Genomic DNA, 27,729 nt, shown 5'->3' with positions numbered 1-27,729 from the left:
TATATATATATTCCTTTCCTGATTAAACTTATAACTTTAGAATAGAGATATTTTACTAAAGAACAAAAGAGAAGTAGGCCGGTAGCCATTGCTACTCAGCCTCTTTGCTCTTCTTTGGCCCAGGACTGACCATTTTCCAACTTTCTCTCTCCTGAGGAAGACTGTGGTGGATAATGGAGATGTTGTTCTGAGCTGGCTCATCAGATTGATTCTGACTCTGTCTTCATAAATTCCTTAAAATTGTAAGTGCAAAGAAAAACAGATGTGTAAACTTTGGAAGGTATAAAGTTCTCTAAATTTTTGTACTAGAAAACCAATGAAAATGAAATTACAAATGTAATATGCTCAAGAGGATTGCCATGATCTACATTTACTTATCTATATAATTGAGAAAGCTTGGATCTATCTTTTTTTTGGAATTCCAGGAATTCACATGCTGTGTCACTAGGCAAATCATTCAAAGGAAGCCAGCTTGGCTACTCACCCAACAGTAAATAAAGAAGAAGCAGTGCCAACTTCATCGAAAAGACACATGTCTTCCTCGCTCACAGAACACCCTCATTGAGGGCTGTTTGCCTTTGAGGCTGTAGATATGTAAGATGTGACATTTGGCTTTATTCTGAGAGGTGGGCCATCAGGAAGTAAATAGGGGATGTTGACGGGAGAGAGAACTACAAAACTTGTGTTGAAAACTCCTTTTTCATATAGTTATCCAAATGCGCAGAGCCAGGAGGGGCTCCCGGCACCATACAAGCCAAAACAGACCAGGAAACCAGGGTCCCCATGGGAACATGTTCTCCAATATATTTCACAGAAATTAAGCCAACATTCTTAAAGCTTTTAAACGTCTTGTAAATCCCTTATGAAATGTTCCTTGTTTTGTTTTTTTCCTCTGGCTATAAATCAGAAGTAAAATGGCATTTGTGTTAGTAGTAACTGAAGGAAAAGAATTGAAAGTTTATGTCAATATACATTACATGGCTTAAATAACTTAAATAGATATCGACCATCTAGATTTGCTGATTCTAGAAATAATGAAAACCAAACAACTGTATCCACCTATGAAAATGGTTTTCTAACTGTCTTCTGAAGAGCTCTAAGATGCTCTGGAACTGTCTCAGGAGCCACCAGCAGAAGGGGCTCCCACCTAAGGAGAGCAAGCGGAGAGACATTCTTGTCTCTGACTGCATAGGTTTTATATATGCATATGCACACGCATGTATGTGTGTTTAACGTTGTGCATAAATTTTCATTTGGTGAAGAAAAGGGAAGTTATACAGTAGTGACAAACAAAAATAAATTAGTAAACCTATTATTCAAAGACGATAAATATAATTTGTGTATAATGCAGAACATTTAAATGACATTTGTTTGGGATTATTTACTGGTATTTTAATACTAGTACATAATATAATACCATAAAGACAATTCCAGGTCTAAAGTGAAAATAGATCTTCGGGTGCTTTGTATGTTTAAAGTGCACTTGATTCTTTTCCCTTTTCTGAGTGATTTAGCAGTTCTCTGTTCCTTTCTTCTTTTCTTGCTCTTTCCCCTTGTGGTTTGATGGCTTTCTTTAGTATTATGTTTGGGTTCCTTTCTCTTAACATTTTGTGTATTTATTATAAGTTTCTGGTTTGTGATTACCGTTATGTAATAACCTATGTATGTAGCAGTCTTCGTTAAGCTAAAGGTCTCTTAAGTTTGATCTCTTGCTAAAAACTCTACTCTTTTACTCCCCTCCTCCCACATTTTATGTTTTTCATATCAAATTTACCCTCTTTTTTATGCATGTGTATCCATTACCCTCTTATCATGGGAATAGATAATTTTAGTACTTTTTTCTTTTCACCTTCATATTAGCTTCATAGGTGGTTGATCTGCTACCTTTACTGTATATGGGCCTTTACCAATGATTTTATTGGTTTTTTTTGTTTTGATGATTTTCTTATTCCTATTTGTGGGCTTTACTTTTGCACTTAAATAAGTCCCTTTAGCATTTCTTTTAAGGTTGATTTCTTGGTGGTAAACTTCTTTGGTTTTTGCTTGTCTGGAAAACTATTTATCTCTCCTTTCATTCTGAATCATAACCTTGCTGGGTAGAGTATTCTTGGCTGTAGGTTTTTTTCCTTCAGCACTTTGAATATATCATGCCACTCCCTTCTAGCCTGTAAGGTTTCTGCTGAGAAGTCAGCTGATAGTCTTATGGGATTTCCTTTGCATGTAACTTGTTGCCTTTCTCTTGCAGCTTTTATGGTTCTGTCTTTATCTTTAATCCTTGACATTTTAATTATAATGTGTCTTGGTGTGGGTCTCCGGCTTTATCTTGTTTGGTGCTCTATGTGCTTCCTGTGCCTAGATGTCTGTTTCCTTCCCTAGGTTAGGAAAGTTTTCAGCTATTATTTATTCAAATGGATTCTCTGCCCCCTTGTCTCTCTCTCTTCTCCTTCTGGGACACCTGTGATATGGATGTTCGTACACTTGATGTTGTCCCAGAGGTCCATTAGACTGTCCTTGTTCTTTTTAATTCTCTTTTCTGTTCAGCTTGAGTGATTTCCTCTAGTCTTTCATTCATCTTGCTGATCCATTCTTCTGTATTATCTACTCGGCTATTGATTCCCTCTAGTGAATTTTTCATTTCCGTTATTGTATTCTTCAGTTCTGATTGGTTCTTTCTTATATTCTCCAATTATTTATTGAATTTCTTACTGTATTCCCCCAACATCAGTGAGCATTCTTATGACTATTAGTTTGTATTCTTTGTCAGGTAGATTGTTTATTTCTGTTTCATTTATTTCTTTTTCTGAGGGTTTGTCCTGTTCCCTTATTTGGAACATATTCCTTTGTCTCCTCATCTTGCCTCTTTCTCTGTGCGTATATCACATATTAGGTAGGTCAGCTACATCTCCAATCTTGGAGAGGTGGCCTTATGTAAGAGATGGCTTATGAGGCCCAGCAGTGTGCTTCCATCTCATCACCGGTTCCAAACATTCCAGGAGTGTCCCCTGTGTGGGCTACATGTGTCCTTCTGTTGTGGCAGGGTTGCTCTTGCTACAGGTATATGTGGAGGCTAGGTGGTTCCCCTGGCCAGCTGGTTGTAATGCTAGGCTGTGTGGCTATTATGGTTCCTTCAATCAATGTTTTGGGTGGAGGGAGCCCCAGCACAGTTGGCTGCAAGGTCTAATAGCACATTCTGCTGCAGTTTTTCTGTTAAGTGAGTAGGCCTCCAGTGTGGCTGGTTGCTAGGCTCAGGGGCTCACAATTGCTGTAGGCCTCTGGCCTGCAAGGCTATTGTTAGCTCTCTCAGTAGTGCAGGTGGGTGGTGCTGGCCCCAGGCATGGCAGCATGCAGTTGTTTCAGACATTGGAAGGTGGGGCCAATCTCTTATGAGGCTGTTTGAGAAGCACAAGCCTGCCGCCCCTAACAAGCCCCACCACCTGCAGGCCCACACACCCCATCTATGCAGTCCTGCCCTGTGTACATACCCTACCCACTGAAGCAGACCCCCTTGCCCTGCTGCAGAGGTCCCATACACCCTTCCTGTGCAGATCCACAAGTTGCCCAAGGATTTGCTGTTAGGTGGGACCAATCCCTAGGGTAGGCTGCAATGGCACCTGCCAGTGTCTGTGTCAGTACGCCTGTACTTGGTCACAATAATGGCTGCTGCCAATGTCTCAGTCCCTGGGAGGTGATCCTAGCTCCCTCCTTCCTTGCCAAATGCACCTAGAAGCTGTCAAGTGAGTCTCTTTTCAGTAAAGAACTGTGCAAATTTCTGTCTGGTGATTTTAGTTGCTTTCCTAAATGGGTGAATTTGTGCATAGGCCCTTTAAGAGCAGGCTTTCCTTTTTCTTGTGTTCAATACCTTTTCTGGGGGTATTCCTAGTTGTATTTAATAGCCAGCAAAGCCAGATATTATGGCATTCATCTCAACTGTGCTGAGTTAAAAGCTGCTTATTGTGGAAAAGCTCTCCCAGTCAGAACTCCTAGTCCTCCAGGAAAGTCTTTGCACCTTAAGATTGCTCCTAGCTATGAAGCACTGCAGCTAGAAGGTGGCTTTTTCCTCTTCAGAAAGGGATTTCTGCCTCTTCTACCTCAGTCAGCACTATCCCTTATTGTAGGGATTCTTTCTATCCAATTTCCAGTTCTCTCTCAGGGGTAATTTTTCCAAGGGTAGTTGTAAATTTGTTGTGTCCATGGGAGGAAGTGAGTTCAGAGTCCTCCTATCTGCCATCTTCTCGGAAGTCTCTGATTCTTTTCCTAATGAGATAAAATTTCAAGAAAAAATGTAAAACCAACCTTTTATAAATTGAGAAAACCACTGAAGAAGAACATTACAGAAATGGAGCAGTAAAAATATTGTGTTAAAGATATTATGGTATGTTAAAAAATGTTTTTTATTTGAGGAAGTTTGGCCCTGAGCTAAGATCTGATGCCCATCTTCCCTTTCTTTTTTCTCCCCAAAGCCTCAGTACATAGTTTTATATCCTAATTGTAAGTCATTCTAGTTCTTCTGTGTGGGATGCCAACACAGCATGACTTGATGAGCAGTACGTAGGTCCACGCCCAGGATCTGAACCAGCAAACCCTGGGCCACCAAAGTGGAGCATGTGAACTTAACCACTTGGCCATGGGACTGGCCCCTATTTAAAAAAAAAATTTTGTTGTTGAGGAAGATTGGCCCTGAGCTAACATCTGCTGCCAATCCTCCTCTTTTTGCTGAGGAAGGCTGGCCCTGAGCTAACATCCGTGCCTTTCTTCTTCTACCTTATATGTGGGACGCCTACCACAGCATGGCGTGCCAAGCAGTGGCATGTCCACACCCAGGATCCCAACCAGCAAATCACAGGCTGCTGAAGTGGAATGTGCACACTTAATCACTGCACCACCGGGCCGGCCCCTAAAAACTTTTAAGATAAACTCTTTCTATCCACATTTTTCTTACTTATTTAAAACTGAAGAAAACATGTTATCTTTTCTTTGGAAAAAGATTTCTACTTACAGAGATTGAAAAATTGCTAATATTGTTTAAGCACGTCATATTTTCGAAAGTTATAGCCATATTGTTAAACATGCCAAGAGCTTGAAAGCTATGCCTTTTTCTTTTTCCTAATAGATGCACATCACTAGAAATACATGTGTAAAATAAATAAAGTTTTATATTTATTTGTACTTACGCATTCTTGTGAAAGTAGTTGATGTGACGCTTTTCATTTTGTTTTTCAACAATAAATTCTTTGAGGCTTGAAACCTCCTGATAGATGATGATGTAATTGGACATGTTTTATTATGAAATAGAAGACTGAAGTGAAAAATATATTAAGTCAATTGGACAATAAAATCTTTTATGTTTTTCAAATTTACCTGCTTTATTCCATCCCTTCACCCGAAGTTATTGGATAATACAGAATTGGCTACATGAGGAGTCCAAAAAGGATTACAGAAAAATGGCAGCCATCTATTCACACTTTCATACACTTCAGAACTGGACCACATGCTTCAACTGCTGTCCCAGCCTGCCTGCTATGATGCTCAAGCAGGAAGCAGCCCCACAAGTGGTGTGCTGACGGGAGCTCAGGTGCCTAGGGGGTGGCTTGGTGCACGCTCTGCCTGACATACAAGATCTGTACTGATTAGTTGTAATCTGTTTTGAGAAACAAAAATATCAAGTGAATAGAGAAGACAGGCTTATTTGAGTTTACAAGGCAAAGTAACTACTTTCTGTTTTCTAGGAAGCTTTGTCTGTATTCCAGTTGGTAATTCTGGGACCTGAGGGATGATTTTGGACTTTGTGACATGAGTTTTAGTTCTATTACAATCTTTTTCATGTTATTTGTATTTCTAGGTCAGATCTCACCTGGAGATCTGGTCTTGTTTTTCTAATTGCCTATTTAACTGAACTATTAATCTCATCCCTGAAACTCCTCCTTGTCCAGTTTTTCTCATCTCATTTGATTGCATCTCCATCTTTCTGGTTGCTCAAGACATATGACTGCCATCTTTAACGTTTTTGTTCCTTTAAATGGCCTTTAAATCTATCACCAGGCCTCACTGAAAGCCCCTGTATGAACAGGCAGTGGGCCTACCTCTTCATTTCTTCTAACTCCTATCTCCAACTTAACTATTCTTCAACTATCCTCTGCTTCTTTTGGTTCTTTGAATACATCATGCTCTTTCCCACTTTGGGGCCTTTGCTCATGCTTTCTTTGTGGAATGCTTTCCCCACCAACTTCACCTGGCTCATCTCTCCATGTCCTTGTGATGATCTCTTAATGTTGGTTATCTCCCTGTATCTGTGATCTCTCTGGGGCTGGAACCATGTCTGTTTTATTCCATGTAGTCTTAGTGTCTGTCACAGTGTGTGGAGCCCAATAGATATTTGCTACATATTTGTTAAACACAAGATTGGATCTTGCCATAAATATATTACTATAACTGAGAAATTTGTATGCATATTTTCCGTTGGCTCCTATGGAGACTGACTGGTACATAGATAAGTTATAACTTAATTACAAGAAAGGAAAAAGTTGTCATCACAGGTTGTTGTGTTCATATTTGTAACATTCATGTTGTTATTAAAATTGATACTCAACAAATTTTCACTGAATGAATGAATATATATATAATGACAGTCAGTTAAGGGCAAAAGTTTTTAAATGGCTCAGTCAAATAAATCCTACAGAGCATCCTAATGACCTCGTTGGAAACGAAGTGCTTGGCTTCCGAGACATAATCTGATTTTCTTCATCTATCTATTCAATATTAACATCATCTATGATTACTTTACACCATTTGAATTTATTTTCCTTCCAAGAAAGAACATATCAAGCCATATTATTAGTGTAAGAAATGCTTATGCAAATAATTCTTTAATTTTAACTTATCCCGAAATAAATAGTTGGGGATACCTATATCCCCAAATAAATGTTCATGGTGAAAACATTTAAAAATAGCAATAAAAATACAGAGGAAGTTAAAGATCACCATTAAACATTCCATCCAAAAAGCAATGTGAAAATGGTAGTGTATGTATTCCTATATTTCTTTTTCTCTCAGTTTATATGACATTTCTTGTAAAATAAATTTTTAAAATAATAATGTTTAAATAGAATGTTCTCTTTGCTGGGCACTGTTCTAATTTCTTTACAAATATTTATTAATTCAATCCTTACAATGACTCTTTGAGGTAGAAACTATTAATGTCCCCATTTGACATGTGAGGAAACTGAAGCTTAGATTTGTTCAAGGTCACATTACTAGTAGGACACAAACTGGGATTGTTTTCCAAGTAAGTGTTTCCATAAGATTTAATTGCATAGATAGCAATTTATCAAGAAAATTATTGCACTATTAAGGATTAGACTTTTCCAAATTTTTAATTGCTATAGACAATGACAGAGTAAATATTTTCACATGTATTTACCCATACAATGTCTTTCCCCCTAGATATGATGGCCTTCTGTGCCCTAAATAACCAGGGAGAAGTGAAAACAGAAACCATGTTGACTCTCAGTAACAGAGGAGACAGCAACCAAACTTCACCCAAGGGAGCGATAGAGCTCACAGTTCATAGAGATCACAGAAACCTCTATTCCCTTCATGTTCAGCTAAAGAAGTTTTGTTATTTTATCTTTGCAGAGACTTGCCTTTTTGTTGATATAAACTGTAAGTAGCCTGACTATTTAAATTCCAAACATTTCCAATTATCCCACTCTTTGGAGTTAAGATGGGCATTTTACTTTTTTTTAATTAACAAAATTTTAATAGACTATTTTTTAGAACAATTTTTGGTCCATAGCAAAATTGAGCCAAAGGCACAGATATTTTCCATATATACTCTGCTACCACACACGCATAGCCTCCCCCGTTATCAACATCCTCCACTATGGTGTGCATTTGTCATGATTGATGAACCTGCCTTGATACATCGTTATCACCCGAAGTCCATAGTTTACATCAGGGTTCACTCTTGGTGTTGTACATTCTATGCATTTAGACAATTGTATAATGTCAGGTGTCCACCATTATAGTGTCATACAGAATGGTTTCATTGGGCATTTTATTTTTGAAGATTCTAGGCTATTTATGTTTACATATTCTAGAAGGTCTGGTTTCCATCAAAAGCCATAAAGTGCTTTAGAAAAGAAAGAAACTGCTGGAGAATTGTCAGAGATATTCTAAAGTAACTAGGTAGAAAAGACACAAACCAAAATTCTTTAGAACATGATTTTGTCGTTCGAACTAAACTGTTTTGGGATACTATGAAACGTATGTCTAGAAATGAGGGAAGGGTATTCACGTTTCCTGGTTTGACTGAGTAATTTACCATGTAACATGCTGTTAGAAATATGAGCTTGTTGATGGTCAATAACTGCTAGTATATACTTTTTTAAAAAGGCTTTTTTTTGAGTAGTTTTAGGTTCACAGCAAAATTGACAGGAAGGTACAGCGATTTCCCATTTACCCCCTGCCCCACGCATGTGCAGCCTCCCCCACTATCAATGTGCCCCACCAGAGTGGTACGTTTGTTACTAAGGATGAACCTAAACTGACACATCATAATCACCTAAAGTCTATAGTTCACCTTCGGGTTCACTCTTGGTGTTGTACACCGTACGGGTTTGGACAAATGTGTAAGGACATATACCCATAATTATAGTCTCATACAGAGTATTTCACTTCCCTAAAACTTCTCTGTGTTCAGCCTATTCATTCCTCCTCCCAACTCCAAGCCCCAGTAACCACTGATCTTTTACTGTCTCCATAGTTTTGCATTTTCCAGAATGTCATATAGTTGGAACGAGACAGTATGCAGCCTTTTCAGATTGGCTTCTTTCATGTAGCAATATGCATTTAAGGTTCCTCCATGTCTTTTCATGGCATGATAGCTCGTTTCTTTTTAGCACTGAATAATATTCCACTGTCTGGATGTACCCCAGTATATTTATCCATTCATCTACTGAAGGACATCTTGGTTGCTTCCAAGTTTTGGCAATTATGAATAAAGCTGCTATAAACATTCATGCGCAGGTTTCTGTGTGGACATAAGTTTTCAACTCCTTTGGGTAAATACCAAGGAGCGCAATTGCTGGATCATATGCTAAGAGTGTTTTAGTTTTGTAAGAAACTGCCAAACTGTCTTCCAAAGTGGTTGTACTATTTTGCATTCCCACCAGCTATGAATGAGAGTTCCCATTGCTCCACATTCTTGCCAGCATTGGGTCTTGTCAGTGTTCTGGAGTTTGGCTATTCTAGTAGGTGTGTAGTGGTATCTCCTTGTTCTTTTAATTTGCATTTCCTTGATGACATATGATGTGGAGTATCTTTTCACATGCCAATTTGCCATCTGTGTATCTTCTTTAGTGCAGTGTCTGTTAAGGCCTACTACACAGATCTTTTAACACTTAGGATACACTCCCAATATTGAAATTGCTGAGGTATGCGGGATGAATCTTTCTAAGACTGCTGCCACTTCTCATTTAAAATTGAGATAAATTTACATGCAATAACATTTGACTTGTACAATTTAAAGAGATTTGACAAAGGTATATACCCATGCAACTACCACTAGTTCCCTTATCTGCAAAATGGGAACATTTATCTATGTTAAAATGTAGAATATTCCGTCACCCCAGGATGTTCTCTTGTTTTCCTTTCCAGACAATTCCTCCTCTCCCACCCCACCTTTGCCCAGTCCTCCCAAATCTGCCAGAAGAAATCACCATTTTCATTTTTTACACCATAGCTTTTATTTGCCTGCACTGAACTTCATATAAATTGAATCATATAAGATATATAACTCTTTCTGACTTTTTCACTCAACATGTTTTTGAGCTTCACCCAGGTTGTTTATATACATATATATATATATATGTATGTATATAAATATATATATGTGTGTGTATATATATATATATATATATATATACACACACACACACATATACAGCAGCACAATCCTTTTTATTATTGAATGTTATTTCTTTGTATGCCCATACCAAAATTTATCTATCCATTCGTGTTGATGGACTTTTTTGGTTATTATGAGCTAAGCCTATTGCTACATATTACAAAATTTCCCTGCAGAAAAGTCGTCTCAGTTTACACTTTCCCAACCCAACTTCCCCCTCCCCTGACAACAACGTAAAAGACGATGTTACAACCACAGCTTATCTGTGCTGACAGAATCTCATTTTAAATTACATTTCTAAATATTGAGCTAACATTTTCGTTAAAGGTTTACTGGCCAAATCATATTCTTGTTCTGTCAGTTGTCAGTCCATGCATTGGTCTATTTTTCTATTGGTATGTTTACTATTTAAAACCTATTTGCAAGATGTATGTATATGCATTAAGGTTTTGGGGCCTGTTGGGGCTCCTTTAAAGACTTTCTCACTATCACCACCAAACTCCCCCCTCAGCTGCACTCCAATACACAAACATTTATTATCCCCAGGAGGAGATATTATTATTGTTGAGCCCATTTTAAAGATAAAAAACTTTAGGCACAGAGGATTGAAGTATTTTACCAAAGATCACAATCAAGTAAACAATAGGAAGGTTAGTACTAAAACCTTTGCCTTTAACCCCTTTGTTTTGCTGCTCTTCTGTTCAAAGCAGGTTTATACAATGGGAATAATAATAATGACCTCCTTGGGATGTTTCAAGGATTAAGCAAATTTACACACGTAATAATATTAGTTAACACTATGTGTCACTGCCCTAGCACCTTATGTATATTAAGCCATGCAATCCTCACTACAATCCCATGATAGGAACTATAATCTCGCATCCAAAATTTACAGATGAAGAAGCTGATGCTTGAAGAGGTTAACTACCTAGCCAACATTATACGACTAAGACAGAGCTGAAATTTGATCCTAGATAGCACGGCTTTAGCGTCTGTGCTCTCTAATCCTAGGCTAACAGCTGAGAATAACTCCTGGAAAATAGTATGCCCTAAATAGATGTGAGCCAAATCACTATAATGGAAATTTATGGGGTCACAGTTATGGAATTAAGGCTTTTTTGCACAGGAGTTCTAATTTCTTGGAGGTTGCCTCTTTCTCTTCACCCGATTGTGGCAACAGTGAAACTGATGGTGGGTGTGTGGGAAAGGGCTTGGGAAAAGACAGGTCTAGGCCTCTTTAATTTTAAACTTTGAGGCCCTTAGCATGTGTTAGTCAATCTTAACGCAGTGAAGCTGTATAGCAAACAACTTCAAAACCTCAGATGCTTAAAATAGTAAATATGTATTTTCCTCATTTGCAGATCTGTGGATCAGCTGCCACTCTGCTAGGCTCAGCTGGGCTATTCCCATCTCCGGAAGGCTGGTCAGGTTGAAATCTGCTCTCTGTGTCTTTATTCATTCTGGGGCTACTGGGACCTGGGACTCAGGGCCTGGGTGTGATCTTCTTATGGCAAACAGAGGAAAGCAAGTGGGTAAGCCAAACTGTGCAAACACATTTAAACTCTGTTGCATTATATCTGCTAATATCCCATTCAACGTTGTCGGACAATGAATAAGGGGAAGAAACGACAGAGGAAGATCTCAGTGTTTGGAATCTACAGAATAGGCTCTTAATTTTACTGCAGTGGTATTAATCCTTTGTCACATTTATGCAAATATTTTCTCCAAGACTTTTTTAAATTATATTTTAAACATAATTTATGGCATTTTTGCTTACTGAAGACCTTAATTTTTACGTAGTTGAAATGTCATATATCATCTTTTATGGTTTGTGCCTTTGGGTTGTTGTACGTAAAGACTATGCTGTAAAACCCTACCCAGATTTCAGCACACGACTTGGCTCCAAACTTTCCCATGGCTTCCCACATCCCTTAGAGTAAAAATACAAGTCCTTTCAACGCCAACAAAGTCCTTCACAATCTGCTCCCCACTGCATCTCTGATGACTGTCTGATGTCATTTCCTGCTTCTTCCTCTTTTCCAACTGGCCTAGTCTGCTCACTGTTCTTCAAACATGCCTAATGTCAACGTAGCATTTTCAAAGTTAAAATCAAAATTCTCATACAAATATGTAGTCAGCACGTTCCAAATGTTTATTTAATGATTATTGAGGGAAGCAGCAGAAGGGTGAAGCTGGTTCAAAGGAGGATAGGTAGTTAGTATAGAGTCATCGAGAAAGAATGTAGGAATAAGATGGCAGGGTTAAATTAAAGACCAGTTAATATCTTATAGTGCAATGAATTGTAACACACACACACGTACTTTTTTCTGAACCCTTTTTTGCCATCCTGTGCATCTGTCTATCGGGGCACAAGAAACATCCTCTTTTCAGACTTGTGATTGTCAGGTTTTCACACCCAATACATTGTTAATCTTTTAAAAAGTTTTCTCCAGCCAGCCCTGATGATTAAAGTTCAGCACACTCTGCTTTGGCAGCCCGAGTTTTGTTCCTGGGCACGGAACCACACCACTCATCTGTCAGTAGCCATGCTGTGGCAGCAGCTCACATAGAAGAACCAGAAGGACTTACAACTAGAATATACAACTGTGTACTGAGGCTTTGGGAAGGGAAAAAAAAGGAAGATTGGCAACAGATGTTAGCATAGTGCCAATCTTTCTCAGCAAAAAAAAAAAAAAAAAAAAAAAAAAGAAAGAAAAGAAAAGCAATGAATTTCATTGTATTAAAAAAAAGTTTTCCTGGTAGTTATTGATTTTTCATTTATAGATACAAATTTTTGAGATTTAAATTAGAATTCGATCAGTTTTTAAATTAAATTTTAGAACATCTATGCATTTTCATGGAATCTTAGTTGCAGTATCTTCAAGTTATGAACATATTTTAAATAATTGGGTCCTTAGCTGTGTCTAAAAGTGGCTAAAAGTATGTCAAAAAGTCAATGGATATTAAGACAGGTAAAAAGCCTAATTTAATCTCTTTGATGACATTATGGAATGATTAATTTGTTAATTAAGGCAAAAGGCTGCCAAATGGCATACATTTAACAAAGTGCATTGATCTTCAAGCTGTTTCTCAAAGTTTGAGGACATCCATAAAACATGTACTTTAAATATATACAAGCTACAGACATGCTAGTCTATTTCTCTCTGTTATAACATTTGAAAAAGGAAACTGATATTATTGCCAAAAGAGGGAGCATTAAATTACCTTTAACGATTGTACTGATAGTTAAAAGAAATACATCAAAGTAATATACGAAAAAAGAGAAAAATCTTAGACGTTATAATTAAGAGTTTCTTAAAGTAGAAGTGGCTAAATACACTAAAATATTTTACATATCTCTGTCTAGCATAAATTCGTTTCATGAAACACTAGAGTTAAGCAGTATAATTAAGCCTTGGAAAAATAAAACACAGTGAGAATACATACTACTCAATTACTTGATTTCATAATTTGATAATTTATCAGAGTGGGCCATTAAGCCCTTTTTATAATCTACCATAACCGAAGGAATTTTATATTCCAAATTTTCTAGACAGTCCTCAGTGTTCTCTAACGCATCCACCCAACTGTCACCATCCTAAGTTTCAGGGTTCATACTTTCCCGTTTGGGGCCCTAATTCTAAATTAAGAGACCTGCAAAGGGTAAGAATTCAGACTCCTTTGCAGCTCTGCTATGCAAACCATCAAGTCATGGGCCTCATATTAAGCGTAACTCACCCCCTGGGTATAGGAGAAGAGAGTCTCTGTAAACGCTACCATGGAGGCCTTCTGAATTTCATGTCGTGCTCTGAATTTGTAATTGATTGATAGCAGTGAGCTTGCCATTTTCATTCTTCAGTCACGAAGAGGACTTAACAGGCAATCAGCTCCACAGTCCTTACAATTACCATTTCCCTATATCTCTTAAACGTCAAATATATTATGTAAGCGGGTGCATCTGCTTTGATCTATATCCCATCCCAAATTACCATAAGTTAGTGTCAGTTGTAATGCGTGCCACAAGCTATTGATCTCTGTTTACTAGTAAAATGGGGTCCCAGTTGCCACCTGGCTAGAGAGTGATCCAACTTAGAATCCCATCCTGAAGTCTGTGTCCTGGGACTGCTTCTTAGGTCATTGTATTAAAGTGGGTTTCTCAGACACGACCCCAAGACAAAGTTTTTGGTAAAAATATTTATTTAGGAAACATCTTCAGGTAAATTCTGTAGGGGAGTAAGGAATGCACTGGGAAGAGATGGAGGCCGAATGGGGATGTAGTATTGAGTGAATTCCTGTAGAGTGACTTTAGCTCTGTTCTGGAGTGGAGCTCTGGAGAAGGCGTGGGTCACACCTTCTCGTACTTGTCAGTCATTGGTTAAGGGCTGAACTGGGGGAGGCACTTCTGACTTTCCATTCATGCAGGTAAAGCAGGATCAAGCAGTCTGAGTGTGGCCCACTGACAAAAAGACACAGGTTCTTCTCCTTAAGAGTTAAACTAGTTATTTATTTTCTGTGTAACAAACTACCCTGTAACTTGGCACCTTAAAATAACTACTTTCTTGCTTGTAGTTCTGTGGACCAGAAATTTGGGCTGGGTTCAGCTCGGTGCTTCTTCGGTTGGCCTCTCCTTGGGTCACTCAGGTGGCTGCAATCACCTATCAAGTTGGCTGGGGCCTGCTCAGTTTAGGACCTCTGCGTGGATACGGTTTGTCTCTGCTCACCGGTCTCTTCCTCTGATAGCTCAGGCTTCCTTACTTCACTGTCTCAGAGTAGCAAAAGTGTGAGAGCAGAAGCCGGAGGATCTCTTGAGGCCCAGACTTGACAAATACATAGCACTGTTGGACAAAAGAAGTCACAAGGCCAAGCCAGATTCCAGGAATAGAGAAATAGACTCCTCCTCTTTATGGGAGGAAATTCAAAGAATCTGTGGTATTAATGTAGGAGTGAAAACACACCAGGAGCCAGTGGGCAGAAATGGGAAAGGTGGCTGAGGGATAGCGGCTGGGCACTGACAGAGTGTGCTCTGCTAGCTTCTTGCTTTTCCCTAGTGCTCAGTTCCTGGCATATGGCATCTGCTTAAGTTATCTTGTTGTGCGAATGAATAAAAGACGATTCACTAAAAGGATAAGAACATTTTATTTAATCTGTATACCTTTGGGGAATCTTCATCTAAATAGATTAAAATTTTTAAAAGAATCATTTCCCTGGGATCATGTATCCTGATATCCAATTTTGAAAATTTGATGTTCATTGTAAACAGGTGGATCTAAATGCTAAACTGATAAGCATTTTTAATTTGCATTAGACATATAGCGGACACACAACAGATCCTTGTTGAATTAGGTTAACAGTAGAATGGTAATTAAAAGTGAAGAGACTAAGAAAAATCAAAATAAGGGAAAAGATGATTGCTTAAGAGTAATACCATATTTACTTATTTTTGGACTCAACGAAAGGGGAAGAGAGAGAATATTTGTGTCCTTACTAAGTTATTGCATATTATCATCTCAATTCATCCTAAGAATAATCTCATGAGGTAGACAATATTGTCTATATTTTATATCAGATAACTCACTGCAGGCTAGACAGAGCAGGCAACTTTCACAGGGCTGTGAGCGGTGGTGACAGACTCTCTCCTTGACCAATCTTTAGTCAGGTTTCTCTTCACCCTCTTCTTGACTAGACCTTGACCTTGGCCCCTGTCTTTGCCAGACCTGTGTAACCCAGTCATAGTGAGCATCCTGCTAAGTCAGTTTAGTGAGAAACCTCCCATCCTTAGCATCTGATCACCCTGGCCTGCCTTTAACAAGAATTCTGTCACGTCAGTTTATCCAGAACTTTCTCCAATCTTGATGTCTCCTCTTAGTAATTTTCCATCCACTGAGTCTTTTGTTCTGCTCTTTGGCTGTAAATTCCCAGCTGTCTTTGCTATATTTGGAGCTGAGCCCTAACTCTCTTCCCTGTTGCAATAGTCCTGAATGAAGCTTTTCTTACCATTTTAAGAAGTGTCAGAATAATATTTTCTTTAACAGTGGTTGTCATTAATATGAGTGTCAAAGTTGCCCACTGTGATATCAACGTCAAATATTTATGAGAGGAAACCTGAATAGAAGACCATAATATTCAAGTATAACTCAATTCGAGTGTAAGTATAACTTTCGAGTTCATCAATTTATGCAGAAGTATGATTTAAGGACGCTTAAAGCAGAGTGCTTCAGGCTTCCCTAGACCCCATATATTTGGGAAGTTTTATGTCAAAGAAATTCAGGTGTCAGCCTGTGTAAATGCCTGGACCTCTATGGTTTGTGTCCATCTGTTCATCTCCACCAGCTCATGAGCACACGTCGTTCTGCTGGCCGTCACCTCCCTGTCTTTTGAGTACACTGACTTCTCTTAAGCCATCACTAGCACCAATATTCTGTCCATAGACAATGGTTACTCTAGGCTTTATCTCCACTCCAGGTACCATCAATTCCCACAAGATAGCTGTGATAAGGCTGTAATCTCTGATGATATTTTAATAAAGAATTCAACAAAGCGTATAGGCATGATAAAGATAAACATTAATATGTGTCTGCCACTAGTTCCAAAATACATGATGGTATTTTTGCATAACTAAAATATGCTTCCCTTCCTCATCATAGAGCTTTTTTCGCTACATGCCAACTCACTTCCATTTCGTGTAGGTTAGTTTACCTCAATCAGAGACTGATTTTGAGCTTGTTTTGTTCCTTTGACTACAACGCACAACAAGATAGATGCATCGTAACAAAATACTCCCGTCTCAACACATTTCTCAAAGACTGCGTTATTTATCTCTTTATTCCACACATAGGACATTCTTGGTTTGATTTCACTCTGCCAGGTCCAGGTCTTTCGTTTCAATGTTTTCTTCAGGAAAGAGTAGACAAACTTGCACATCTTTAGTCTTCTCAGTACCGCACTATTTTTCTGCGATGACCTAGTTAAACTAGGCCATGTAGGCGCATACACATAAACACACACACACACACACACAAATGTACATGCATACAGGCTTCTAGTTTAACAAACCTCAATCTCCTTGCAAGGTGCAGCCTTACAGGTGGTTTAAAAAGAAACACTTCTCTAAAACGAAAATAGTCTGAAGAGCTGCAACTTTGCATAAAACATGGACAGCTATTTACATCATTATTGCCCTGAGCAATTGAGCTTCTTCTAGACAGCATTCAGACATCTTTTTCTGATGCTAATCTTTCTTTACATTTGCATAACTGAAAGGCCTTTCAGGAATATGTTTTTCTGAAAACGGTTTGCCCCACAGTTGTTTTCAAGTTTCCACCCCTTTAAAAGCTATGAAATAGCTATAAAACGTCTTTTCCTACTGTCTCTTTCTAGGTTTCAAATATATTTTTTAAACTTTTAATTTGAACTAATTTTAGGACAAGGAGTTTCCTTACATCCTTCACTCCATATCTTCTAATGTCACCATCTCACCTAACTATAGTACAATTATCCAAACCAGAAAATTAACCATGGTACAATATTGTTAACTAAACTATAGCCTGTATTCAAATCTCACCAATTTTTCCACTAAAGTCTTTTTTCTGTTTCAGAATTCTCCAATGCCAATGTCCATTCAGAGTTCAAGTTCACTAACCACCTATCTCATCTTCCTTTAACAATCTCTAGAAGAATGAAGATCTTTTTTTTGTTTTTGAGCACATAGCTGAAATGGGAGCCCAGCCCTAGGATAATGATTCTACTTCTGGTTTCTGGATAGAGTGGTCATCCCTCATCCAGGAGGTGTTAGTGAAGACACTGCATGTGCCAAGAGGGGATCTGTCTTGGTGCTAAAACTGAAAGTGAAAGTAGAGAGAATTTCTGCAGGTTAAGTTCTCCAAACCCTGAGATGAGGATTTGTATAAATTATTATTAAGAGTGTTCCCAGGAAATACTAACAGGAAGTAAGGAAGTGGGACTGGGAATGCCAAGTAGAAGAGACCAACCAAGGATGCCATATTGAGCATGTGGAATTGAGAAAAGATGGGGTCTGTTATATTAAGGCATTAAAACGGAGCTGGGTGGACATGACCAGGAGAGGAAAAAATTCCGCCTTCAGGATGAACTCTTGAACTCTTTAGCTGTCTGAAATACATTCGTAACTCTTCTCAAGGAAGATAAGATTATTGGGACAGAGGCCTCATTCCTGTCAGGGTCATCTACTACCGTTCTAATCGTTTCAACTGACCCCCACCCCATGACTACTTTGTGCCTGGAATTTGTTAAAAGGCATTCCTTCTCTTTTACTTTCCCTTTGCCTTTGTTAGCCACAACTTCCTTCAACAGCTGAAACACAATTCAAGTGCTGCTTGAGTCTGTGTTCCTGTGCTGCAGTCCTAACAAACCTTGAGTAAACTTCTTTTTGTTCAAGTCTATCACAGCCTACCTCATAACTGGTTAACAAGCAAAGTCTCCTCAACTTGATCTTGTAGGGCAGTTCCAAAAACAGTGTGGGTCACACTTCAGAATTTTCCTAATCAGGGGCCCAGGAAGCTGGAGTATTTGTACCCTTTATACCTATCAGCCATTGGTGACTAGCTGCTTCTGGAGAGTATATTCTCAGGCTTAGCTCTCCAGAGTTGTAGGCCAATCAGTCTCGCAACCTGAACCCACCTACAAAGAGTCTCAGGTGCTGGCTCTTATGAGTGAAGGCACACTAGGACCCAGTATAGAAAAGAATACGGGTGGAGCATGTCTTCTATGGAGTCTGAAGAAAATGGACTTCTTCTCTTAAGTAGGGTATAAAGTGCATGAGGGCTGGGGCTGTTTAGAGGGCAAAAGGAAATTCTACCTGAAAAAATAAAAATAAGAGAAAATATTTCATTATGGTTAAGGTGTTGAGGAAATACTGTTAAAACGGAAGCAACCTCGGTGCCCATCAAGGGACGAATGGATAAAGAAGATGTGGTATTTATACACGATGGACTACTACTCAACCATAAGAAATGACGAAATCCAGCCATTTGTGACAACATGGATGGACCTTGAGGGTATTATGCTGTGTGAAATAAGTCAGAAGGAGAAAGTCAAATACCATATGATCTCACTCATAAGTAGAAGATAAAAACGACAGAAAAAAAAAAACCCACATAGCATTGGAGATTGGACTGGTGGTTACCATTGGGGAAGGGGGAGGGGGGAGGGCAAAAGGGGTGATTAGGGTCACATGTGAGGGGATGCACTACAATTAGTGTTTGGATGGTGAACATGATGTAATGTATACAGAATTCGAAATATGATGTACATCCGAAAAAAATAAAAATTAAAAAAAATATATAAAATCTTCTCCCGACCCAGGAAACCTGTCCACAAAACCTCTCCACAAGGGTAGTAGAGACAGAAAACAGTTTTATTATTGAAGAAGCATTAAACCAGAATGCCATGCCCATCACAGGCAATCCACTAAGAGATTGCAAAGACAGAAAGAAATCTCAACTCCTAATACAGCTGTGGAGATACAACCTATTACATAAATGTCCTCAAGGTGAACAAAAACCAGTCCTCGAGTAAGAGGACTTGACAGCACCAATGGTCACTCGTAGTTTATCCTACCTACCTGGTAATTGAAGTGACCATCTATATAAACTAATTGACTTTATCCAGAGGAAAAAACAAAAAGCAAACTCACACTAGTCTCTTTATGACAGAAGGCAGCTTTACAACTTGGAAAAAGTCACCCACTGAAGTTAGGTTACTACCTTCCCACAGAAACTGGGAGATAAGGGCACCAACTCTCGAGATGTTTATATTCCAAAGAGATGGCTCCCAGGTCCTTGAGAAAGACATTCCTGGGCCATAGAGGTGACAAAAACCCTATCTAGTATTCAAAAAGATTTACATATACTTCAAAGAGAGAAAATACTTACAAGTTTCCTAAAGTGAAGAAAAAGGAGGAAGAAGTCTCCTCTTATTTTCAACAGGGAGAATTAAGTCTTTTATTTTTAATTTTTATTTGTCTTTACCAAGGTTATGAGTCTTATCGGCCTTAGAATCCTCATTTATATATTATTAATTAGTAATATATTTTAAATATACTAATATATATACTATACATATATTCAGTCTTTCCAGACAGCATTATGAGCAATGGCACTTTAAAGTGGATTATTAAATATATTCTCTTTTTACAAATCAATAATTTACGATACCATTAGTGAAGAAGCTATGATTAATACATTTTGAAATAAACATTTTCAACATTTAACTCATGAAGTAAATCGTGCGATTATACCTGATAGACCCAGTTACTTGGAAATTGTGAACAACAATAACACAAAAGAATCTGAAAGTAAGTGTTGGAGTTAAGGAAAGTGCACTGAACTTTTGTGGGACAGGAAAAAGCATAGGCTCTATATATTTTCAAGGTGCTGTCAATTTTGTAAGGAAAATATATTCAATGGACATAAAGAATGTTTGCTAGAGAAGTAGAAAAGTTCATTTTCCCTGACATACTGAAAACCAGATATATTATAGAGATAAAAAAGGGAATTTAGCAAGCAATAAGGTATGGGCACATTTGTGGCTGAAGTCTAAATTCTAGAGGCTTTTAAAAATGTAAGGTTTATCCCCCTATTTCGTTGAGATTAAATCTTTAATGAAAACTTGGGAAGGGAAATAACCCTAAAGCAGAGCATGAGATCAACCATACCACCAGCATTCTCGGTTCCAAAGAATGATTGTGAAAGGAGGTGTTTGACAGTCTTTCCACTTCCCATTTCTAGCAGTTGCTCTAATTTACTTTAATTTATAGATCCCAAGCCAGTCACATTTAGGCATTTGTTCCTGGCCGAGAAAAGGATGTTAAATGCAGTCAAGCTGCAGAAAAGTTGGCTGAGCATCAGCCAACTTTGATTATTAGAAGTGGAGAGTGATGGAATGTGAGACCAGACGATATCTTGGAGAGCAGACAGTCCCTGTCCTCACTTAACAAATGAAGTTTAGAGAGAAGATGAAGTGGCTTGCACAAGGTCACATGGGCACTTTAATTTGAATTAGGGCTAACACAGATCACCATATGTGCTATTGCTTAGAAACTTTCCTTGAGTTAATTTCCCTAATTCCCAAATTAACATTTTAGACTGCAAGTTTGCTGTTTTTCTTGCCCTTCCATATGTGCAGATGCTAAGAATCTGTCTGTGTTTTTCAAATGTTTTTAACCCTCTCTTTTACTGACCCCTGGGTCCAACTTTCACACGTGGGTTGAGTGCTTCTCCTCCTTGCTATCCACTGCCCTCCAAGGTTTGTTCCAGGTCATTCTCAGTCCCATCACTTCCTGGTCAGCATTTACTCTGCATTCATAGCTTGCTTTTATCACATTCAGAAATAAAAAGTGACGTGGGATAACTGATTTTGGAGCATTAAACATTATCTTCTTATTCAGTCACTCACGCTAAAAAGCTTTTTAAATGAATAGGTTATTATTTTACCTTAATAAGTCAAGTTTACTCAACATAATTTTTCATCACTAGTAATGTAACACACACAAAAGTGTTTGCATTGGGGGCCGGCCCCATGGCCGAGTGGTTAAGTTCATGCACTCTGCTTTGGCGGCCCGGAGTTTCGCCGGCCCAGGGTTTTGTCAGTTTGGATCCTGGGTGCAGACATGGCACCGCTCTTCAAGCCATGCTGAGGCAATGTCCCACATAGTACAAACAGAGGCACTCACAACTAGGATATACAACTATGTACTGGTAGGCTTTGGGGAGGAGAAGAAGAAAAAAGAAGAAAAAAACGTCGTTGCATTATTAACTTAAAGCAATTATTCCAAAATGCCAATCTGTTATGGATCTATAAGCCACAGGATAAAAGCTGGGCAGCACATCCAGGACTTTGGGATTTTGAATAAAGCTGTGCCATTATCTTTACTTCCTGTCTTTTCACTTCATATCATAAATTATAAGAAACTTTATGACCCCCAGTCTAATAACTGCAGTAAATTTCGGAAGCAGAAGATGATCCATCCTATTTTTGTTTTTTCCCCATCATTTAATGTTCTTCTTTTCCAGCTCTATCCATGTTGACATTTCAGCATGCATAACTTTAAAAAAAATGTTATTCAGTAAAAATATATAACACATCAACTTACCGGTGGCTTTGGCCCACTTCTTCTATTTCACTTTCATTACAAATTTTTATTAGCTATAAAAGAACAGCCTTCTCAATTTCAAGAAAATTTTGGTAATATATTTTGTAAATTCTCTTCATAAATATACATGCTGCAGGTGCACAAGGCTAGAGATTTTATGCCTTCAGGATTCCAGGTGTGCATCACAACAATTTTAAAATTACAAGCTTATATTATAATAAGATGAAAATTTCTTTAGAAAATCAAACACTTTCCCTCCCGGTACTTTTGCTTTTGAGTATCTCCGCTGGAGAAATACATGTACAAGAACATGTGTGCACAAGACCATATGTACAAGCATGGCCAGCACAGAATCTATTATAACAGCAAAACAAAAAAAAAAGCTATGAAATGTCTAGCAATAGGAACTATTCATTAAATGGAATACTATGCATAGTTAAGACTAACAAGTAAGATAAGATCAACATATACTCACACGGAAAGATTTGCAAAATAGATTGCTAAATAGAAAATAAATTTGAAAAATATTCCATACAGTATGATATTATTTACATAACTTATACAAACATACTTCAGAGAACAAAGCTATTGTATAGGTATACATGTGTGTGTGCATGGTGTATATATAAACATATATATGTATATATATACACGTTGTGTTTTGTACGGTGTGTATTGCCCATTTAATGAATATGTATTGTGTCTACCTTGCATAAGGCACTTTTCTAGGATATTATTTGCATTTTCATATACAAATATAGCATTTAGCTGTCAGGACTGAGGATAAAATTTGGAAGTCAATGGCATACAAATGGACTGTAAAGCTATTAGGAAAAGAATACAAAAAAAAAAACAAGTCTAGAATAATCCAAAATAAAGCGATGGCAATGGTCTTCTCTGAAGAAGGAGTGGGTGGGTAAGTGTAGAGAGGTTAGTGGGGAGCTGTTTAGCTTCATAGTATGTTTGAGGGTCACTTTCCCTCTTTGGGACTATATTCATTTATGACTTGTGTAAATAAATCTGATGTTCATATTTTACATTTATGGGGGGAAAACAGTGTAGTGGCACTAAAATTGGATTTCAAAATAGCACGATGGTTAGCAAGCAGGCTGTCAGAGGGGAACAAATGTTGAAACCATCCATTCTCCTGGGATGCAGATTTCAGAGATCGCTCACACATGACCCTGCCTTCGGGCTTCCTCTCAGTCTCTGAGCACACAGAGCAGGACAAAGGTAGAGCCGTTTTCCTCTTCTCCCTTCATGAGGGGTGGATCGCTTTAAACAGGGGCACGTAAAGCCCTCCGAGAGAACACAGGTCAACTCCAAATTGTGGAAAAAGACATGACCTTTTGTAAGGATGAATAAATTTAGGAAAATCACTACACTCAGAGAATAAACACATTAAAAGGACAGAATATAAGAAATGAAAACAAATGCCTCTGCAAATAACTGGTAACATTTTGGGGGAATTCACAGTAAAAACAATGCTGAGATTATATATGGAAGGCACCCATGCCAAACGGCAGAAAAGAAAGAAAATATAAAATAAAATAAAATCCAAACCAGAGATTTAGAAAGATTTCCCTTAGATGAAAAGCGTGATCACAGAACTTAAAAAGTAGATCGATAAAAAGACTGAATAAAGACCAATATGGCGAAGTAGAAAATAAGTTTTAAAAATGATCTCAAACTCGTGGAAACAAATAAGGAAAAGTTAATTCGAGCAGCAGGATTGCAGTAATACAAAAAAAGCAAACAGTTATGAGATCCAATATCACAAAATAGATATCTCAGAAGGAGGAAAGATATCATGTGAAAAAGGAATAATGAAAACCATTAGAGGGGCCACTCCGGTGGCACAGCGGTTAAGCGCGCACATTCCGCCTCTAGGCAGCGTGGGGTTCTCCGGTTCGAATCCCAGGTGTGGACATGGCACCGCTTGGCATGCTATGCTGTGGTAGGCGTCCCACATATAAAGCAGAGGAAGATGGGCACGGATGTTAGCTCAGGGCTAGCCTTCCTCAGCAAAAAAGAGGAAGACTGGCAGTAGTGAGCTCAGGGCTAATCTTCCTCAAAAAAAAAAAAAAAAAACAGGGGGGGGGTACAATTAGAGATGAAACTTTTCCAGAGCTGAAGAAAGAGATTTGGTTCATCAGACTGAAAGTGTTTACTGAGACCAGGAAAATGAGGCACATCATAAGACCTATCAATTCAAGTACATAAATTCTAAGAGTAACAAAAAATTTACAAACTCTTCGAGGCCGGAAAACCAAGAAAAACGTTAATATGTGTAGAAGTAGCTTTTTAAAAAATAACTTTGAATTTATTATAATCTTTTGATAATTTTTCACTTGGGGATTTTCAAGGTGCATGGGATTTTAGGTTGATGGGTAAGACAGTCTAGAGGAGTGTAAGAGAGGGGCTGAAATAATAGACCCACCCATGGAGCTCAGCAAGAAGGGGTGATAAGAGAAGCCAGGGCTGATAGACATGAAGAAATGTGAAGAACTGAGAAACTCGAGGTGCCGAGGAGGTCAAAGAAAAAGTATAAGTTTGTATTGTTTGACAAAATACTTAATAAACATTTGCATCAATCGATTTGTATAAACTAATAAAGTCTTAGTGATCTTCATTTTTAATAGAATAGAAGAAATTAAAAGAAAACTCTTTAAAAGAAATTAAAAGATCAGAAGTCACTTTTCATAAATGCATTTAGAAAAAAATATGACCAGAATGCTTAACTCAAGCATCAGGATTTAGTTCTCTTTTATGCAACTTCCCCACCCAGCCCACTTTTTTAGAGAAAAATCTCCACATGTAACAAATATGATGTTAACTTAAATTATATCATTAATTGGAATGACAATTACATATTTACATTCCATTTTGGTCTTTTGATGTATTTAGCACTGTGATTGCAAAAATCTTTTAATAGGAAATAAATCAGGACGCCAGTTGTAACTTATGCACAGATTTTTCTAACGTGAAGCAAACACAGTTTTCGCTGGCATTTTTGGTATATCTTTTTTTTGGTAGTTGTGATTCTTCACACAACAAGACAATAATTTAGTCCATTGCCAGTGTACATGCTCACAAAATGTTGCTGTCTATATGGTTAACACTTTACGATCCTTCATTTTAAAGTTCACATTCCAAATAATATAGTCATATAATGTAAAGCCGTTTTTGTTGCTTCAAATTTTGGTATTTGCCTCTCCACATACAAAATTCTCTCTATATAACATTTGTATTCAGGAAACTCTAATTGACGCTTTATTTTTGGCAAGTAGAGGTTAAAAACAGATTTATACTTTTAATAAACTCAAGAGGTTAGAATCAGTACTATTATGCTCACTGTAGCAGCAGGGCACAAAATACTAGAAATTTTAAACATGTAGAATTTAACTATGGAACCAAAATGATTAAGAAGCTGCTTGAAGATTTAGTACTTAGAAGGAAACAGCTGCGGCATCCATCCAAGACTCTAAATAACACTACTGCTTCTTGATGGTTTAGTTTTAAATGTCATCCATTCGCTTCTCGTTAGAAAAGAAAAGAATTTCTCTGTGATTCCACTCCACCACATCCATCCATCCTTCCCATTTCCATTCTCCTAATACAGCTATAATTTGGTAATACTAATAATTGGTTATTTACATTCTTATGAGTATGTAGATTCTACTCATAGTTGAGCCTTGATGGATTATGTATTTCTGGACTACTTTTGCAGAAAATTAAAATTTGATTGATTTTCTATGTACTTATTAATTCAAACTCAAAACCTTAGAAAGTTGCCTAAATCTCCCCTAAAATGTTCAGATGGATTAGGTGTGCTATGCATTTATCTTCCTGAAACAACGCCCCCCACCCACCAGCCTTCTGACCTGCTATGGTCTGGCTACTGTTGTCCCATATGCTGGCACATATCTGTCACTCTGGGCTAATCTTCTCCGTCATCCTAGGAATCATGTTGCCTTTTCCCTGTGCTAGATTTTGCTTCTATTATAGAGTAAATCAAACATTAGCTTCCTGAAAACAAAATGTACGAGAAGGAAACTTTTTAAACCCTGGAACACATGACAATGACACTCCGTTGATAGTTTGGCTGGATAGACTTGGTTGGGTAGAGAATTTGGGGATTTATGTGATATTCCCTCAGATTTTTAAAGCTGTTTTTCCACTGTCTTATAGCTTCAAGTGCTTCTGTTAGGTCTGTAGCTAGTACAACTGATCCTTTTAAATTATACATACTATTTTTCACTCTGAAAACTGGTATTTTTATTTTCCCTAGTGTTCTAAAATGTAATAAATATGTTCAATGGTGTAGATCAACTTCCATATATTGTGCTGGGAACACTTAGGGCTCTTTATATTTAAAATACACTGTATTTCATTTCCAGGGAAATTTCCTAAATTTATTACATCTCTCCTCTTTTCTCTAATGACTTTTTCTGGAACTTGTCTTAATTGGATATTGAACCTCCTGGACTGATCTTTTAATTTTTATATCTTGCTGCTGCTTTTTTTTTTTTAGCTGCTATATTGAACTATAATTGTCATGTAAAGGCTATACATATTTAATGTACATAACTTGATGAGTTTGGAGATAAGTATACACTCATGAAACCATCACCATTATCAAGGCCATAAATGTATCCATCACCTTTTATCTTTCTTTGCCGTTTTGTTCTATTTTCTCTTTCTACTAAATTCCTTTAAACTTTTGTTTAAATTTCTGTCAGAGTGTTGAATTTCCAAGAGCTTATTTTCCTTGCCTAAATATTTCTTTCTTGTACTATCCTATTCCTTTTTAAATTGAGATATAATTGACATATAAGGTGTTAGTTTCGGGTGTACAACATAATGATTCAATATTTATATATTTTGTGAAATGATCATCATGATTAGTCTAGTTAACATCCATCACCACACACAGTTACAAATTTTTTTTCTTGCGATGAGAACTTTCAAGATCTATTCTCTTAGCAACTTTCAAATAGATGATCAGTATTATTACCAATAGTCATCATGCCTGTACATTACATAATATCCTATTCTTATTTCATAGTTGTCATGGCTTCTCTTATTTCTGAGAATACCAATAATGGTGTAGGGGGTTTTTGGACATATTCTTAATCCTGCAGAGTTATGTTTTCTCCCATTCTCTTTTTTTCTCCTTCTTTGTTCTTTCATGTGAACTGCTCTTCTCAGGTTCTGTTAATTCTTGGTTGTCTGCTTGCATTTAAGACAACTAAGTTTGACCGGAAGCTCTGGCTTATGAAAGGCATGTTTTGGCTTTGAGCCTCACATGGAATGATCTGGCTAGGTTGTTTAGTAGGAGAACCACTGATTCACTATTTTTAGGTCTTTCTCCTAAGACTGGTCATATCTTGCAAAGGAGAATTCTTCAACTCAGTCTGAGCAGTGAAAAATTGGCTGTTAGCACTGGGTGAGCGAATTGGGAGGTCTTTCTAGGGGGCCTTACATCTAGTAACCATTGTTCATTTAATCCAGTGATGTCTTGGAGCTGGCTCATACTGGCATTTGAGAGCCAAATGTTACAATTTTAGGAATTTTGTAAGCCGGTTGTTAAACATAGCCTTTATTAAGAATTGTTCCATAAACATGCAATTAAACAAATTATGTAAAAGACAAAGGTAGTAAAAACTCAAAACTCATCACTTCCTAATTATTTTAC

Source organism: Equus przewalskii, chromosome 14, assembly GCF_037783145.1.
Source record: "Equus przewalskii isolate Varuska chromosome 14, EquPr2, whole genome shotgun sequence".
Lineage (NCBI taxonomy): Eukaryota > Metazoa > Chordata > Mammalia > Perissodactyla > Equidae > Equus > Equus przewalskii.
Note: the sequence above shows the minus strand (reverse complement) of the source record.